We start from the raw sequence: 14,321 nt of genomic DNA, 5'->3' as shown, positions 1-14,321 counted from the left end.
AATGCAAACCTTAGTTTAAGTGGGAATCAGGCCCAGAGCTGTGTATATCAAGGACTATTTGAATTACATTCAACGCTGTTTATGGTTTCTGAGGAGCTGTAGAGCCCGTTAAAAATGAAATACTGCTTATGGAAAGGGGCTTATGTTTTCTATTCTGCTTGAAAAAAGAAAGGAGGAAAATAGATTTGTGCCTGTTCAAAGGCTGCCCAAGGACAGCTTTCATTCTTTGTGACCCACTTACATTAAATGCTTTCACAGGAACTCCCCAGATACTTATTAGGGGAAAAAAAAAAGAGAAACACAGATCAGTGCGTCTAATCTTCACTCTGAGGACACATCCAGGCTTGGAGGCACTGACAGATATCTCACATCCCTAGTTACCTGTGCGGAAATGAAACAAAGCAAGAGATGAGCAACACTGGAGCTGAGAAATTAACTCTGTCCATATAAGTATTAAATAGCACAGATTGAGATAATTTTGGTTTTGAGAAATAGGACAACCTGTTGCACCTTCATCCAGAACAAGCTGAACTTCTGCTCTTGTCCTCTTTCTCCATTCTTTTGTTTTTGGCACAAAATCAGTATTTTGGAAGCTTTCACTGGCTTTTGACAGTAGGAAAACACTGCTATGGTGTATGTACAGTGAAAGTGGCTCTTACTGGACCCTTGTCAGACAGGAAAGCAGTTTTGAAACTATCTTGTGGGGCAGGTGAACAGCAGCAGTGAGCCTCAGCCTGCCCAACATTTTGAGTCTTTACTAGATTTATGCAGGAATTCCTCTGTCTATTTGGCTCAGAATGGATATTGTTGATAAACGACGTGTTATAGACTACATCCTATTTACATCCTACCTAGAAAACAAATATTCCCTTGCTTTAAGGTAAGATAAAAAACCTTTTTCTGATACTTGTTGTTATTGTACCTGTGTAATGGTGTTTGACATTACTTGAGGAACATGCCACTGGAAGGATTTCTTCGGGGTTGTGGCATATTCCTTTGCACCTCCAGGGCTTCCAGAAGGGAAAGTGCGCATTGCCCCAGAGACACTGTGCAGCAGTACTGCACGTACGCAGTGACAGAAAAAGCCTTTTGTGGAAACTTAGGGAGTCAAAGGGATTGGTATAGTAGAATGTGTCTGCTTGGAGTCTTTTTAGGTATCTTCTTGTCAGTGACTAAAGTAGTAGCAAAGATGTTCTTCATGTTGTTGCTCCCTAATGAAAAAGAACATAAAAAGTAATAAAGCCTGTTTAGTTGCTTGTTGTGATTTGAAGTTAGGATATTTGCTATCCACTATACTAATCCCCCTGATACCCACAGTGGATCTAACATTTCACCAAAATAAAACATATATTAAAATATTCAGTGGTTTCTTGATATGAGCCCTGAATTCTTGTTTTTCCCATTATATGAATATTGAGTCATTATATGTTGTGTGTCACACAGAATGGTTGAGATACCAGAGGAAACTAATGATTTGCATAAGCCTCCCAGAGGCGTTTTTTGCTTCCCAGCATGCATAAGCTTTACCCCCTTGGCTTTACGCAGAGTCTGCTGTAATGCTGCATGCCAGAGATGATAATTCATTTTGTGAAACATGATCAGAAGAACCTTTATGGAGGTGTGACAGATGCAGCTGTAGCCATCACTTGAAGCGCTTTCCCATAACCTGAAAAATTTATCTCCTTCTGATTTGCTTTCTTGATGACTTTTTTTAGGCACCACTGAGTTGCAACAGTTGTACGCAAAGAAATTCCTAAAAGAGCGAGGGGATAAAAAGGTTAAAGTGCCTGCAGCCACTGTTTCAGGATTTAATTGGACACTAGCTACTCAACTATGACCATTCCCCCAAAGAATGGTAGAGTTCTTGTAGGCTTCAAACAATGGAAATGTGTGGGTTGATGCCATCTGCAGCCTAGGGCTTGTGGAACAAAAAGGTGTTTGAAGAAGAGGGAAATTCTCAGAGATATGGTAGAATAGGAAAGATGTGAAAGTAATCAATCATTACAGTGACATAAATCACAACACACAACAGACCACAGCCAGAAGATGTCAAATACCGCCCACAGAGTGTCAGTCTCTCTGGCATCATCACTTTTGTATGTTGTGCCACTGCTTTTCTGTGGGCCATCAATTTTGTTGGGCGATGAAACTCAAGAATGCCGCTATTCCTCCTTCCTCACTAATGCAAGCTTTATGATTGCGCACCCTAACGTGCTCTTAAGGCGTATTCGTCCTTTGACCCCAACCAACAATTGATTGTGAGCTGGATGCCAAGTCCGCCAGATGTTGCTTGATCTCATAATTACGTTAGTGCTATTGCTCCAGCGCAACAGCATCAAAACAATACCAGCCAATCTGGGGCACAAAGAAAGTCTGCAACTCTCATGTGGTCATCTGGTCCACGCCTAACATTTTTGCCTAAAGCTCTCAGATGTTAAACTTAATTTCCCTTCCTTGATTATAAGCAAAATGATCTGTGCACAATATTAAAAAAACATTTATCAGCTGGAAAACAGTAAAAGGCATGGCATAACCTCATATAAATGTTAATGAAAGGCAGACAAAATTAAGCAATAGTATTGTGTTCCTCAGGCTCTTACACACTTTTACTTAAAAGACGATCTACTAGAGGAGGTCAGAACAGGGTTGGAGGATAGGCACAAAAAACGTTGTTTTGAAATTTACTCTAATTCTTCTTGAGGTTCAAAACACTGGTCTGGAAGCCCTGTTAAATGGAGCAAGCATAATCCTCCTTTAACTCATTCCAGCATACATCATCAGAGCAATATAAATCATAACTGCCTTTTTTTCAATGGAAAGGCTCCATCTTCCCTCTTTTGCCTGTGAAACCAAACATTGGCTACGTAGTTTCTACCAAGAAACTGTACAACGTAGTGAGGCAATGACTGTGGCAGCTGTTTAATAGCGTCTATTCCTCCGAGTTAAAGCAAAGCCCTATGGATGATCTATAAGCTAGTCTAAGCACAAGGCTCCAAATCCCAGTACAAAAATACCTGAATGCAAATGACTCAAGCTACCTTACCTTTCATCTTGTAATATTGAGCTGCAATTCGCTAACATAGAGCTGAAATATAACAAGGACATTTTAATCCCTTTTTTTTTTTTTTCAGCCCTCACACCCCCCTGGATTGCCACTGGGCGTAGGGCTCCTCTCTCCTTCACCTGCCTTTGAGCCTATAGAGCTCTGAGACCTGTGCTCGAGTTCTTCAGCCCTGGTGGTGTATGTGGGAGTAGAGATTCAGGGTGCACCACAGCACTGAATAGCCCACTGTAATTTTCTGCTTTAAAAAAAAATGTGGGTGAGTTCTCATCAGCAGCAATTGCAAAATTACAGCATTTTCCTCCCCTCTTGATTGTGAGCTGCAGCACATACCTCAGACTAGGCACAAGGCAAATTGGAGCACAGGACAGTAACTATCAGCTAAGAACATCTAAACAATACAAGTTGGCTTCAGTGCGTCCTACTAATACTCTCCATCTTACATTTTTTTCATTTCAAATAAGAATATAATGTCATGCCACATATAAGAGAAATTTTATTTCCTGTACTACTATAGTTTTTAAGCATAATGGCCCATGTAGACCAGTGGGCAAATATTATATCCTAAAGTTTCAAATAATTGCCATCTTTATGCTTCACATCTGATCTTTAATAAATGTTATTTTTCACAGTGCAATTAGACTTCAGGATATAAAACTCTGAGGGTAATCCTGAACCTTTTAGCAGAGCTGGGTATTTTCAGGGTGCACTGACATCTAGATTCTGATCTAACTAATGGCACAAATCTGAAGCAATTTCCTCTAAATCAGTACAATTACATCAGCACAAACCCCATAAAGGTGGGATGAGAGTCAGACCTTTATTTCTTTTCCAGTCAGCTCTAGAGAATACAGTATTTTCCATTCAGTCAATTGAAAAGAACTGTAAAGGGATAGAAAGAAATGATAGAGCTAAGGTTTATTATTTAACATATGGGAAACTTGGTTATTATTTTACAGTAAGCAAATGCAGGAAAAAGAGCTTGTTGAAGGAAAATGGAAAAGAAACACCTCAGGTGTTGTATCATGAAATTCAAGGAAGTGACATCAAAGATTAAACCTGGTCCATTTATTTTTAAGCTATTTTGTTTAAGTATCATATTTTATGTCTGGAGCTTTTTCCCTACTCTGCAAATTTACTTTTTTTTTTTTTCTTTTTTTAAGCATGAAACTGAATAAGAATAAAAAATTATTTTGTAGGCTCAGTACTGACGTAAGACCCTCATATTGGGGACTCAAACTCTTTTGACAGTTTTGAGTGTTCTGCATGGAAAAGCTGCAAGATGGGGTCAATGTACACACCAAATGTGGTGCACTGGTGGGTTTATCCAAGCAGAAGGCAGCGATTTGCCCATGGAGAAGCCACGGCTCACCTACTTCCAGAGAAGCGTTTTCATTCAAAGGCCAATCTTCTGGACTATTTGGTCACACTGAAACAGTCTTCATTTTGCGTTACATATCATTCCTCTTTCTTGAAAGGAGAAGTGGAAGTGCCAGTGTTGTCTGGGCAGTCAGAGTTGCTGTTGTGTCTCCTTTTACCCCATGAAGCACAGGCTGGGGAAGAGGAGTCATGGCCAGGGCTGATGCGTTCTCCAGGCTGCTAGTCGTTTCATTTGACTCATTTCACTCATTTCACTAGCTCAGAAGACTGAGAGAAAGCCACTTAGGAAACCACAGTAAAACTTCCAAACTCTTATGGGAAAAAGACTTAAATGGACAAAAACAGTCTTGTTTCGATTAACAGAGGAAACATACCAAGGAGACGCAAGGTGGGGACAGTGGGAGGGGATGTCTCCAAGCGGATCCATTCCCTGTGATAGAAAGGTGCTCTCGAAGTCCTCAGCATATGGAGGTCCCCTGGGACTGTCCAGGATGGGCCAGTCCTTATCACTAAGCTGGAGTGCTCTAGAGTCTTTACCTGGACTTTCTGAAGCCAGGGAAGTTCAGAAGAGTGTAGAAAGCTCAGTATGGCTAAGACGTGTATCCGTCATGCTAAATTTTGTTGCAAGTCCAAAACTGAAAATCTTTTTATGGGAAGAAGTTAAGTGGAACTGCTGAAGTTTCTTTTCATGGATTATTTAAGCAGTACAAGATGTTGTTAACTCTGAGTTTCTTCCATGTTATTCAGGAAAGTATGTCTGATTATGTAAATTAAAAGTTGCTGCTTAAAAATATTTTGCTTGAGAGATTGCAAAGGCAACACAGTAAATGAATTAAGATCAGAGAGTCTTGCTCAAGTGAGAAGATTGCATAAGTAACCACATGTGTTATTGAAAAATACATATTGTTTACAACGTATTCTTGCAAGATCCTTAAATATTTCACTTTGAGGTTTGCTTGATATAAAATACTGCATTTGTTCAAGCTGTCACACAGGCTGGGCTCTAAGCTGATTTGCAGCTACATGCAGATTAAAACCACTATGCTGTCCCACTGCAATTTTGGATTTAATTTGGTTACTTTCCTTCTTTTTAAGAGAAACGAGAGTTTTCAAACCAAAAGGCACTGACTGCTTACCTAATTAAAAATGTATCCATCTGCTGGCTTGGTGGCTGACTTGTTATTCAAAGCATGCAGATCTAAGTAGGTTGATTTATTTATGAAGACCTTATGACACTGAGAGATATGAACTCAAAAACATGTAAAAATAAATGTGGCTGCAGATGGGTAGACACACAGATCTTCCCGGGGTTCTAAATAACAGCTAGAGAGAATCTGGAAAATGTGCTTTACAGGGAAGATCCTTTTATGTTGCTACCACGTGTTTAACATTTAGAGCTCAAATAACAAAGCAGCCAGCTAACATGTTGTGAGATAACTCTAGTCTAAATATCCTATAGTGCCTTTTAAGTTGCAGTGATTGTTTCTGAAAGCTTTGTGTGAGTGATAGACTCTTGAGGAGATGCTACATTTTAAGCAATGTTTTATTTAGAGAACACTTTAAAGTGAATTTTAATTAAAGGAGAAAAAAAATCATTATCACTCACAAACATCATGCGTCAGAATCAAGGGTAAATGCTGTCTTCTTATATTTAATTTCATTGATGTACTGGTAAATGTCTCACAAATTAAGTTTCTTAGTAACTGTGCTCAGGCTTTGGAAACCCTGAGTTCTAATGGATTCATTCTCAGTGCTATAAATACTGTTGTAATCCTTAGGTAAAGTTTATGAGCTCTAGGAAACTCAGAGTGTACTGAAACCATCATGGTATTTCCACGTTACGGTGTGGAGCTGCTGGTGTTAAACCTCACATCATTACTGGTGCAATTCCACCGGCATGAGCTGGCTTCTTAAACTAATGCAAACGGAATAATACCTGTGTCTTGTATATAATGATCTCCACGAGGCTGAGTTTGTAGGTGGTCTGTATAGGCCACCTGAGAGGCATGAGGAAAATGGAGAATGAGGTGCCTAGGAACAACTTTGGAGTAGCTTTATGGTCCCAATTTCTGTTTACAGCATGGTTTCTAGTGGGTCCTTCTCAGCTTTTCTTAAATCCATGTGCTTGGTGGCATGTTTGTGCGTGTTCGTGTGTGTCTTTGTGTTCATAGGTAAAACAAGTCACTTTATCCAAAACAGACAAAAATTATTGCTTTACCTGTTCATGCTGGTATCCTCTTAAATTGAAACTGTCTTGCACCAAGTGATAAGGTTGCTCTCAGCAGAAACATAATTTTTACCGCACCATGCATTGACAATTGTGCTCAGCTTCACAAAAAGGTATTTCTCTAATCCCAAGGTCAGTTTAAACTGGCTCCCTGGTATATACATTTTCAGATTCCATTTGAATCTCTCTGTACTTCCTTGTCAAGACAAGCATGTGGGTTTCCTAGTGCCAACAAAATATAGAAACACGGTTTGCATGTAGATTTAGCCAAGGAGGATACTACTGAGCTGCATTTTGGTAGGAAGCCATCCTGGCATTTCTTTGGAAAACTCTAGAGATGTTTGAATAATCCTTATACTAACAGATATCACCACTGGGAATCTGTTTTACTTTTACAGCTCTTTGAGCATCTTGCTTGCATTTTTTTGATATTTTGGAATGGTGGAGGAAACTCAAACAATTGTCTTATACTTTGATCTCTCCCAAAGATGTATTTTGATTAAAGTTTCAGATAGTAATCGAGGGAAGAAAAACAACAGATTTTACTATGAGTGTGCCTTTTGTGCAGAAGGGAGTGGGCAAAAAAAATGACCAGTGATCCTTTTCTTTTATTTCCAACTCACTGCAAATGGCTGTCTTCTGTTTTCCTGGTGCTGTGCAAGCCCTTGAAATGAGGGACAAGGGATCACAATGGGTCAAGGCAAATAGTTAGTCACACTCTTCCTCAGAATTGAACCCATTGTTCAAGTAGGGTAAGCAAGTTTTACACTACTAACTTTAGTCTGAGTTAGAAAAGGTGGCCACTATGGTAATCTGAATAAGGATTAATAATGGTGAATGGGCAGGGGAGATAGCTGAGGGGAAAGGTGGCATTTTTGTGCCCACAAAAGCTGTAGTGGTTGCACGTTTCTTCCCAAATATAGTATTTTTGCTGTTTACCTCAGGATACTGCAACTGGAAAAAAAAATATTGTTGGAAATATCAGCTGTGTAAGTTTTAGGAAAGTCTAACAATTGGCTGTCTCAGTAAAGCCATACCAGTGAGTCATTTCTAATGGAAACCTTGCCTTAAGGTAGAATTCAGAGGGATGTGTTCCTGGTCTTTACCATCGTTATGGACCTGTGTACAACAAAATACACTCAGGGTTTGGGGATGACTTCTATTAGAGGAATGAGGCGGCTACTGCTGAAGGAAAACTCAGAGGGGAATGGGACTTGGCAAAGAGTGGTTGCAACCAAACTAAAATTGTTTGTTGGTGCCATCAGTGTATGTAATAAGAGGAACTAATTTATATGTCATAAATTTAAAAAGTCTTAAAATTGAGTTCATGCCTGTATAATGCAGGATGCAGGTACAGAGCTGGGTACACTTTTTGTTCTAATGCTACAGCAATGCTCAGATCCCTGAGAATGGATTTGAGATCTGGTTGCACTAGAAGCTATACAAGGATATCTCAGTATACGACAAGACCCAGTAGATGGGTATAAATAAAAAAAGTACAAGGAATACAGTGGCAGTGTTGGCCAGCACAACAAAGTACCTTATTCTCTGAAATTTTCCAAGACCAGTAACAATACTGGGGAAGACAATGGCTGCCACTTTTCTAACATAAAAGCAAGGGGTGTGCCTTTTCCATTGTTTTTCATGCAGGTTTTCATTTCTATGCATGCTATTTTGCTTATATGAAGCCAAACCAAAATTTGCAATATTCCACTATAAAATCTGTGAAAATACTGAGCTAGAACACACACAGATGTGTATACTTGCCTTCTCCAATTAGTGGTTCCCCTAAAATAGGACAAATAATTTCTTAGATAATAAACAACCATTCTTTTGTATCTGTAGTTTCTCTGAAATCAGAACAGAGAAACAAGGCAATGCCTTAAATTCTGAAGTAGGCTCACCATTATTAAGGCTGGCCAACCTATAGAACGCAAGTCCCACACTGCCTTACAGATGTTACCAAATGAAATTGTACATCTCTATATTCTTTGCAAGAATGGAGCAACAGGTGCCGGATAGCTACAGATCTCTCCAACTTGATATTAGCATTGCCATTTTACAGTGGGCATTTGACGTAGTTGCGCACATCCAACTTCAGAAGTTTTGCTGCAGCAGCTGTTGAAGAAAGTCCATGCAGAGCTCAGAGCAGGGCCCTCCTCTCACATGTAAATTCCCTATCTTAATCTTTCTCCTGTTCTGTGAATGTATCAGTCATGTCTGTATGCACAGAAAAAATGCACAACTGCATCCACTTTTTAGAACAAAATTCAAAGATTTTATATTTAATTAAAAAGACAAAAAGTGATCCCTGCTATTAAAAATATAGCACATGCTAAAAGAGAAGAAGGAGGTGGGATTGGTTCTTACTTTAAACACAAATAGTTTTCTTCTAAATGGTTGCAAACATTTTGTTCATAATATGGACTATCTCAGATAGGATGGTTTAATCTGAGTTAATCAGGATTTACACTCTATTAGAAGCACCAGAAATCTTCAGTGCTCTGTAGGGAACCTGTCTTTGGTGCAGTTTGATTGGTACTATCATTGCATGAATAATCTCTGAAAAGACTGCTGTCTCTGAACACACAGAATAAGAATGAATTAGAGCTCTGACACTCTGTTCTTTTGATTGTTTTACCAAAAAGACAATTCAGAGACTTTGCACAGAAATAATCTTTATTTATACAGAACATTTAGTGGTGCAATCAAAGTAATCCTGTATCCTTTTTATTTATTTTAATAATAACTGCAGTAGATTATAGCAGAAAAAAACTAAAATTCCAGCATGAAAACAAATCTGGGGACATTTTTTTCCCTCATTTACTCTATTTTTTTTTGCTTTAGATTTATTCTGTTTCATATGTAGGGCTCAATTCTGCCTACTTATTAAAGCTTAGAGGCTGCTACTAAAATTCACCCTTACCTTAGTATAGGCCAGGATCTAGTTCAGGAGTCTTAAATTGTGACCCTACTAAGTCTGCCTGAATAGATGTTTTTTCCCCAATGCAGAAGAAGGGGGGTGTGCTTTTAGAGCAGTCTGGATGCAGTTTGCTATTTTCTGTGCTTACACTTTCAGCTTTACCCTTCAAATTCAACCAAGGCTCCTCTGAAAACTGCCACAGATTCCCTGTACTTTTTAGCAGAGGCTATTTCACTTGCATTTGCTTCATTACTAATTGAGCCCTCTCCTGCAGCCGCTCCGAGGACGACTTAGGAGGAGTCCGTCTGTGCAGCCTCCCCTTGGCTGGTGGCCCTGGCCGCTGCCAGAAGCTCTCCTCCCACCAGTACTGCTTGCCAGCTCGCAAGGCCAGCGAGCACCAGCCCTACATCTTCATCTCACTAACTTATTTTCTAGGAGCCGACGCTGCTCCCAGCCGATCACGAATGAGTACGAAGCACAGCTGCTAAGGCCTACCAGCACAAAGCCAGCGATACTCGAAAGCAGTCTGTAATAATTAAGGTGTCTGTTAACCTCCACCGCTTTAAATAACCTTTCAATGAAACGAAGGCAGGCGCATTCCTCTCTGGGTTGCCAAGCATCTGTGCTAGCACTGCAAACAACCTACAGCCTTACACAGTTGTTTGCACTGGTTTGTTGGTCACACTTTCACGTGAAAAATCCTGCAGGTTGCTGCTTGCCCCCTGGTCTTACCTGAGGGTGAGAGCCTCACTGAGCTAAGCTGACACCTTCATTACGGAGGTGGGCACTTGTATTTATCACATTTGATCTGCTTATTAGATGAAAAGCCATAATACCTGCTTTGACATCCTGCTGCATTTATTTCTCTTTTCTTTGCTCTGTCTGTACCGCTTTTCAGATTTTACCTTTGGCCAGTGCCCTTCAATGTTTATTTTAGGAAGCATAAACTGCATTGTAAAGGCTCCTGGCTCTGTGAATAGTTTTGGCAGTAGTATTTCCTTTGAGGGCTTGATAATGGCAAATAACAAATTTTAGACTAGCTATGAGATTTGAGTTGTGTTGTCAGGAGCAATGCAGCAAAAGGTGCTGCTTCAATTGTCATTAAAACCCTGTTACATTTCACTTACCATTATCTATTTCTCTTAGTAGTGTTGGTTAAAAGAGGCAACAAAATCTATGCGTCAGTCTGTATATTGTCAAGTCACCACGTGTGCCATCACAAGTCCTGTAATCAGCATCAAGGCAGTAAGAAATAGGAAACTCTTGTGATGATGATGATCACGATTAAGAAAAGGAAGCGTAAATAATCTGCTTGCCTAAAGCTCCCTTTTTTTTGCAGAGTGGCTTTGCAAATCAGCTATAAACCTCATCCTTTTCTTACTGAGGTCAGCAGCACAACTCCTGCTAATCCCAGCTGAAACAAAATCATTCTGCCATCTTGATATTTATAGGTATCTGTATTACCTTCAGGTAGATGCTCTCCCGCTACAGCTTTTTGTATTACAGACTGCAACTTCATCTAATGTAAACATGATCTGAGGAATGAAATCATACTCATATCAAATAAAAAGGTGTTATTCTCAAATAGCTAGCGATAAATTTTGTCAAGTAACTTATCAGCAAATGTTTAATACTCACAGGTCCGTTAAGAAACAGTAAATCCAGGGAGGGAAAGGCACATCTGAGCACTTGTGCTGGGAAGCAGCTCGCTGGTGCCCAGCCTGATGACGGTGCACCTTTGGGGCGTTATTCCTATTGACAGTGAGACTCTGTGTGCGTGTGTGTGTGTGTGTATGTGTATGTTAAACTTCCTGGTGTTTTTTTACACTCTTTTGCACATAGCTGAGTAGAGTGGAAGTTGTGTGGGAGTGGAGTAAATGGGATTGCATTTTTGTAGGAAAAGGCTTTTCAGATGAGCCGGGTGAATTTTTCCCTGCAGGCTGTGGAACTGCATACTAAAGCAAGGGCTTGTGCTTCCTTCCCCCTCCCCTTTCTTCTTTTTCCTTTTTCTTCTTCTTTTTTTTTTTTTTTTTTTTTTTTTCACCTAGCTAAATGTAGTGCTGGGCCTCTGGAGGCCCATGAACATGTAGAGCTTCCTACTGAGGTTGTCACTTGACTGACAGCAAAAAGCTTCTTGGGAGATGGACGAGCACGAGTAGGTGGACATAGAAAAATGGAGAATGAAAAGATAAAAGTAAAAATAGAACAGAACGTTCATCCAAAATCACAGCCCTTTCTGGGACTGTAATGTATTCAACTTAGAAACGTTGCATTTGTGATTCGGAAAAATGTAAAGTACATGTATGTAAATGTATGTGTGTGAAAGACACTTAATATCCACTCAGAATGCTCATAGCAGAAATGATATTAACTACAGAAATACAGAAATCCGAGACAAACAACATGCCAATGCCAAACTGCATGTGTACTCGTATCTTCCCTTGCTGTTTTAAAGTAAGAGGGAAGCAAATTGTGAATGAGCCTGAAATACAACAATCTTTCAGTCCCTACATTTCAAAACAAATTATAGTTTCTCAGAACCCCCGTGTCTGTGTGCTTGTGTGCCTGCTTGTCTCTGCCATTCAAGTGCTATAAACAGATCTCTAAATAATTCAGCTGGGGTTGACCTCTCTGAAGCAGACAGGATCAAACATTTAACACACTGTCATAATTACTACAGTGTGTGCTTGGAGTGAGTAGAGTTTTGCTAAGGAGCTGAGACAAACAGAAGATCTGAGACAAGTATCAGAGATGTTGGGTGTGCTTTTCTGAGCCGCATTAAATTGACCTTTTAAATGGTGTAAACTTGATTATGTTGCAAACACGATTAGTTCCTATCAAAGCCAAATCACTCCTGATAGCAATTTACAATAACACAAGCCGGCAGGTTGGCAGCAGCAGGTAACAGGCAGTTAAGAAAAATATCACAGATCCAATGGCTGGATTTTGAGGAATAAATTTTGATGCCAGGTTCTTTGTTCTAAGGTGGAGTTACTTGCTGAAGCTGAAGCTTTAGTCCAATATCGATGACATCTGCTAAAACCAAGCTGGGCTTTTACGATCCGTTGAAATGACACAAAGTAAGGGAATTGTGATTATTTTGGCAAGGCTTCTTAAAAAAACCTGAACTTTTATAGGAGCCAAAAGTAGTGGAGTTGGTAGAATTGTGAACATTTTACTTCATGACATTTGCAGGCCCTTTCCACATTGTCTGTGTTTATTTTATGTGAATTCTTTAACAAATTAAAACTGCATTAATGTAATAGAAATATTTTTAAGGTTTCAAAGCATTTAATATTTTTTATAACAACTGACTTTTCTGGCATTGCAACAAAAATAACTTCAGTTAAAAAAGAAGGCATTTTGATGCTCTACCATTCCCATAAAGTTTACCGTGATCTGCCTGCATCAAAGATGTGAAAACTCAGATTGCTTTAATTGAGGGCTGCCTATATTTTTGTGTAAATAATAAAAAAGGAACTAATCCTTTTCTTCCTCCTCATTAGGCCAAGAATTCTTGTAGATAATTAAAGTCAGGAAGTACAAGTTTTAACAATTGCATTTACTGTGCTGCACTGTTTTCTAACTCCCATTATCCAAGCAGCCGCTTAGAAAATTTATTTCCTACGGAAAAATACACCAGCTATCTTTGCAGAGTCACCTTGAAGGTTCTGCCAGCGGGTGCTCCAAAAGAAACCTTTAAGGTGAAGTGAAAGAATCCGAGCCTCAGCCCATAGAAACCTCATTGTAAATACTGTGTTAATCAACCTTTTAAACACTGTATTTAAAATAAAATAATGCATTCTGCCTAGATCTTGATCTGAAATTGAAACAGGTGAAAGCCACTATACTTTGAAGGAAAAAAGAACTAGTGTGTTTATATGTATTCTGTTTTGCAGATATTTGAATTTGGGGAAAAAGTAGGGTGATCTACTGATGCACGACATGCATGTTTCCGGTTGCACAAAATTGTTAGTCGAACTTTAACACGTATTCAATATATATATATATATATACATATATATTAACTAATTGAGCTTCTGCAGGGGCTCTGAGCTAAAACTGAAGGTAGTGGTGGCAATAATTCGTTTTACCCCAGACAGAGGAAAAGTCTTTAGAGAGTTGGGGTGCGAAGACGGCTGCTGGGATGCAGCTGGGATGAACCCGGAATGCTAGCATGCAGACGGATTTGTGTCCTGCGTGGGGCGGCAGAACTGCCTTCCCGGGGGGCGCCGGGGCGATGCCGGGGTGAACGGGGCGATGCAGGCGTGAACAGGGTGCCGCTGCGTACTCCAGCTGGGTTTTGCCCCAGCCGAGGGGACATCGTGCCCAGGCGCAGGGAGTTAGTGGGTGCACCCATGGGTGAAAAGGCTCTTTGAGGGGAGGCTGAGGCACCGCCACCAAGTACCTCGAGTGGAAGCACCCGGCAGGAGAGGGCTTGTCGCGAACTGCGGTTTGTGGAGCTTTTTGGAGGAAAAGCAGCGCAGGCTGTCGCGAACAGCGCAGTCGGTACGGCAGTGCCGAAGCGGAGCCCGCGAGCCGCGGCGGGGCAGAACTCCCGGGTCGGTGTGTGCAGCCTGTCCGTCCCACCTCAGCGCTGCCCGGGGAGCCGGCGCTGGCAGGCAGGCCGCGGGCAAATCCGGACCCTCAGAAACAGCGTTTGGCTCACTAACGCTGCCCGACACACACCGAGGAGAGGTTAGCGGACTTCTAACAACTACCGATTTACC

The 14,321-nt window shown here is 40.5% G+C and overlaps 1 protein-coding gene across 1 annotated transcript in view; it reads left to right on the top strand.

Annotated features, from left to right (window-relative positions):
• Window positions 1–14,321, top strand: part of EPHA4 (EPH receptor A4) — a 225,445-nt gene that overhangs the window by 103,894 nt on the left and 107,230 nt on the right. The gene's annotated exons all lie outside the window — the stretch shown is intronic.

This window comes from Pezoporus occidentalis, unplaced genomic scaffold (genome assembly GCF_034315485.1).
Source record: "Pezoporus occidentalis ecotype Australia unplaced genomic scaffold, CSIRO_AGI_Poc_V1 ctg59, whole genome shotgun sequence".
In the NCBI taxonomy this organism is placed as follows: Eukaryota; Metazoa; Chordata; class Aves; order Psittaciformes; family Psittacidae; genus Pezoporus; species Pezoporus occidentalis.
This window is presented reverse-complemented; position numbering and strand designations above follow the sequence as displayed.